The sequence below is a fragment of the Arvicola amphibius genome, chromosome 7 (genome assembly GCF_903992535.2).
Source record: "Arvicola amphibius chromosome 7, mArvAmp1.2, whole genome shotgun sequence".
Classification (NCBI taxonomy): Eukaryota; Metazoa; Chordata; class Mammalia; order Rodentia; family Cricetidae; genus Arvicola; species Arvicola amphibius.
In genome coordinates, this window is record NC_052053.1 from 65,388,630 (window position 1) to 65,394,161 (window position 5,532).

The 5,532-nt window shown below is 36.5% G+C and overlaps 1 pseudogene; it reads left to right on the forward strand.

The window, feature by feature from the left end:
• Positions 1–3,154: 3,154 nt before the first annotated feature.
• LOC119819819 lies at positions 3,155–3,830 on the forward strand (annotated as a pseudogene).
• Positions 3,831–5,532: the final 1,702 nt, after the last annotated feature.

Below are 5,532 nucleotides of genomic sequence, written 5' to 3' on the forward strand. Positions count from 1 at the left end.
GAAAGGTTTGACCTGACTAATGAAGAGAGATAGGCATGTCCATGAGGATCTGTGTGACAATAGCATGAAATTAAATAGAAATACCTAGGAACTTAATGAAGTTACAGAGAGCTGAGAGTGTTTTTAATTCAAAGAATCAGATCTGCATTGTAGGGGAAGCTAGCTCTGGAGGAATTAAGGGGCAAACACAAGTATTCAATGTGTTTTTATTATTGGTCAAAGAAAATCTCAGACAGTATTTATACTACTTTAATTAAGATTGATTATTTTTCATGACATAACTTTGAGTTTTATGCATGTTTGAAAATTGTGACCTCATGTACAGGATTTCTAAATCCAATACAGCCCACACCAGGCTACCAATAAATAAAATATTAAAGTTCAAATTTTAGAAGTTATTTATGGAAAATTATATTTTATGGACTTTACATGTCATTGATTTCAGCACTGAGTATCACACACCAGTCATTTCACATGAATCAACAGTAACCTAAACCCCTGAATATTCTTTCTTCAACTTCATACCTGGGATCAACATTTGTAAAATTTTGCTAATCCTTCTATAATTGGCAACATTGTATTATAATTTCCTCAGTGGAGCAAATAATGTAGAGTGTTGTCTCTATCAAAAAACATACTAAAATATGACTTTGAATTATTGATGTAGGAATGTTTCTATCTGTTGTTTAATTGGTTAATTAATAAAGAAATTGCTTGGCCTCATAGGTCAGAACATAGGTGGGTGGAGTAGATAGAACAGAATGCTGGGAAGAAGGGAAGTGAGTCAGTCTCCACGAAACCAGCCACCAGGTCAGACATGCTGAATCCTTCCCGGTAAGCCACCACCTTGTGGAGCTACACAGATTATTAGAAATGGGTTAATCAAGATGTGAGAATTAGCCGATAAGAGGCTAAAATTAATGGGCCAGGCAGTGTTTAAAAGAATACAATTTGTGTATTGTTATTTTGGGTATAAGGCTAGCCTTGAGGAAGCTGGGTGGTGAGACACAGCCTGCCGCTCCTCACTACAAATCACAAATATATATTAAATATTAGATAATCCTTAATTTGTTCTCTACTCTGTTTTTTCTCTCCGCTTTGATATAGGCATTCATATGTCTAATATTTCCACCACAAAACTCATTATACTGCAGCAAGAAATGAAAACAAGTTCTCCCTGTATTCATGAAACCAGCCCAGACCTGACCCTGCACCTCTGGCACATAAAACTAATTCTAGATTCTCATGCCTTCCTATTCAGTGATTTCACTAAACAAATATCACTAACCAAGGAGGAGTCTGTGAAAGAATTCATTGTTGCTTATATAATTTTTAATTATTTTTTTTCTATTTTCTTAATATAATCTTAATTTGTACACATCAATATCCGTACTCATTTTCTTCTCAAATCCAAAGTTCACTATCTCTAAATTAATTCTTCAACTTAAGTTAACCTACACCAGTTTCACTCTTTTCTCACTGTCTATGTCTCTCTTTTTCTGTTTATGCTTAACATATTGAGCTTAATTTTATTTACATATATAGATATGAGACTAAATGCAGTCACTTGGGATTCAATTTCCTATCAAAGAGCTTTTTCTTGAAGAAAATTTATTTTCTCAATCTCAACAGATATTGATAACCTGTAACTCTTTATAAATGGGGACCTAGAGATTTCCTTTTATGCCTTGTAAATCTACTTTAGACATAAATATTTTCAATATTTTATGGGTTCAGCACCCGTGTCATGTGTAGAAAATATGATCTCACAGCAAAATCTGGTCCTGAATATATTACACTCTTTCTATCCCAGCTTCAATGACATCTCCTAAGGCTCATGTGTAGGATTTTTATTGAGGGTGTATCAACTTTACTTGGGCACCACAGGGTCAGGTGTTCTTTGTAAATTCACCTGTTATGTTTCCACCTGCAACTATAAAGCAAAAACTTTGTTAATGAAGGAGTTAGAAATTTTATTTGAGGGTATAAGTATGGTGTTTGAGAATGCAGGAGAAAAACAAACACTACTATTCTGCTATAGAAGGCAAGGGAAAGAAAAACTGAAAAAAACAAGCCTGCCTGTGAGCACTAAGAAGCAAGAACTATGAAGAATAGGAGGCCTACCTGCTAAATAAGAACAATTTCTACCCAACAGTACAGACAAACATGAACATGGTGAAGATTGCCTAAAATGGGGGAAATAGCAAAAATGATATGACGGCATGTAGTAGAAGGTCTCAGGAAGCAAGTACACTGTGGAAGAGGAAGAGCTGGACTAGCTGGTGGTGAAACTCAGGCAAGTCTCTAAGGCCCCAAGTGGATCATTGAGTGTGAATGAGTAGACTTAGCTGATGGTATGAAAAAAGCAAATATTTGATGTACCAGGGAGTACAAAGATGTGGAATGGAATAAAATAAGCTTCCGCTGGTTGTTTTAGAGAGGTCACCAAAGGACTGGGAATAGCTTTGTGATGGGGCATAGCAGGTCTCTGTGGTTGGTGTGAACTATTAGACATGAAGGAACTTAATGGAAACACATATCTTCAAAATGTGATTTTATGATTGTTCAAAAGTAATCTGATAGTATTTATAAATATATATTAGTTCTTTCATTTTAGGAGGGTAATTAATCTCAGAGATTTCAGCATGATATACTTACTATACCACTGATTATAATTCATACAAAGGCAGTTCAGGATTTTACAAATATAAGGACTAATAAAGTAATATTACTTGTTAATATTTACTTATATTAAAATACAAAGCCATAAACTCATACCAAGCAACTCTTCTTTGTTGTTCCTTTTTTCTTTTTTTCTCAGTACACCATTTCATATAGACAATTATCAACCCAAACCTATAATTCTCCTGACCCAATGGCTTGCCTATCCTGCAGGGATGAGAATGACCACATTAGTTTCAGTCATGGAAAACATCCTTTACCAACTGAACAACATTTCTAATACAATAAGTGATAATTTGATCCTGTAAATGGTAGTTCACTGCTTACTTTAATTCAGACATCTCTACCAAAATTGTCTCCTCATAGTTGGACATTGCTCAGTTCCTCATATAACATGAAGATATGCAAATAATTTTCTCTTCTGCTCATTAAAACTAGCCATAATTCTACAGTTCTGACAGAGGCACCCAGGTCTGCACTCACAAATTTTCCCATTTTGTGGTCATCCCTGAACACACAAGATCTAAGATGGACTTGAGGCTGAGCTGGATTTTCCTTTTTGCTCTTTTCAAAGGTAATTTATAGATAAAGAGATATGCTAAGTATTTGGGCAAATATAAGTGATAGTGACAAAAAAAATTTATGGTAGTTTTCTGACTAGATTCTCTGTGTTTGCAGGTGTCCAGTGTGATGTACAGCTGGTGGAGACTGGGGGAGGCTTGGTAAAGCCTGGAGGGTCCCTAAAACTCTCCTGTGCAGCCTCTGGATTCACATTCAGTGACTACTGGATGAACTGGTTCCGCCAGGTACCAGGGAAGAGCCCAGAGTGGGTTGGTGTAATTAAACACAAACCTGATAATTATGCAACAAGCTATGCAGAGTCTGTGAAAGGCAGATTCACCATCTCAAGAGATGATTCCAAAAGCATCCTGTACCTGCAAATGAACAGCTTGAGAATTGAAGACACCGCCATTTATTACTGTGTTAGAGACACAGTGAGAAGATTTCAGTGTGAACCCTGACACAAACCTCCCTGCAGCAATGCCCGGAACCAGCAGGGGGCACAGAGCACACATGAGGCAGTACAGGAACAGTTGCAGACAGAATTTAGTGCTCCTTTATGTTGCCCATCTACTAATTTCACATAATGTTTTCTGTATTTATGTTCTGTGAAATATATGATAAAAAGTCCTCTTTTGGCACAATTTTAAGTATATACACCACACAGGCTAACATAAATTATTTTTTAAAAAAATACTATTGACAACAGAAATGACTATGGTGAGGACACTAATATCATACATTAAAGAAGTCTACAGTAATGTGAAAGATTTTCCCTCATGAGTTTCAAGGCAAAGCCACAGTGGTATTATGATTAGGACAATGTTGAGATATTGGGAACCACAGGCAAGTGATCACAATCCTTAGGGACCCACATACCATCACAGGTCTCAAATCTTCTGTTTTCCCTGAAATCTGTGCACACCAGGCAAGGCTGTATTTTGTATGTATTTTCACCTGATTCATTTACTTAAACTCAAACTTTCATCATTATAGCTTCCATCATTTTTCGTTTATCTAATTTCTGGCTTTTGTTATAAACAGATATGGGACAATTACTTGAAGTTCGGCTGAGGCCTAGGCTATATGAAACTCTGTGGTACATAGAGAAGGATGAAAGTTAATGAAAAAGAAAAAGAAATAAAACTTAAAGGAACCTGCTACCAAATATGGTGGATGGGAAATTTTATTATAGATATGTGGGAAAGCTTAACCAGAGATAAGGTGTCTGGGAGAGTCCAGAGTGTATATTACACTGAGCAATGTAAGGAGTGGATGGAGGGATAAGATACAGGAGAGAGGACACCAAGTAAATCAATCAAGAGGCCCAAAGAGGAGATAAAAGGCCCATGTTGCTAAAATAGTTGGATAATACACATAAGAGCAGCTCAGAGAGAGAAGCAGACCCCCAAGGATGGAATATTTAAGGTAGGTGGAAGAAAATGCCAGTCAAAAACTTCTTGTAACAGTTAGGAACTGAAAGATACAGGTAGAATCTGGTGGCCACACTTTGCTTTGGTATTACAAATAGGCACCCTAGCCACTTTTCCCAGGTTTGAAAGCTAGGATCCAAGTCTTATGTCAATAATAAATAAATGACAAGGAGCAATGTGCAACCTTGTCTATGACTACTTCCTGATGACACTGAACTTCACTCACGTAGAGGTGGAAAAAAATGGAATGCTGGTTTAGGCCAAAAGAGCAGGCTGTTCATTATCTGACCTGGTTCTGAGAAAAATTCTAGGAGTAGGGACATGTGGACTTCACTTGGAGCAATTTCAAGGCAGAACTACTTGGGTGAGCAAATTTAAAATGGTCCAAGAATGCAAATTGTGAAGGAACACTGGAAGTTATTTGATGTAGCAATCACCATTTGATTTTCAATATAATATAATATATAAATTAGGGATAAAAAGTAAAATATGATGTTTAGGAAATTCTGTATATGGATGAAAATTTGAATATTTAGGCCCATGTACCTGGTAAATGAGGGAGGTAAAAACCCAACAACAGGGGAGGCAGAGTATGAGAGAAAAAGTGTGTCAGGGACAGATAGATCACATTCTGAAGAATAGGGCAAATAATCTGGTGTGAAGGAGGTTGTTTATTTATAGTACATATCTAGAGTCCTTTTGGCATGTAAGAGGTGACCTAAGTTCATACCCTGAAGCATATAAGCATTTTATTATTCAGGGATTGCATTGACTTTATAGATTGCCTTTTGTAAAACTGCCATTTTGAATATGTTGAACCTACCCATTCAAGAGCATGGGAGATCCTTCCATTTTC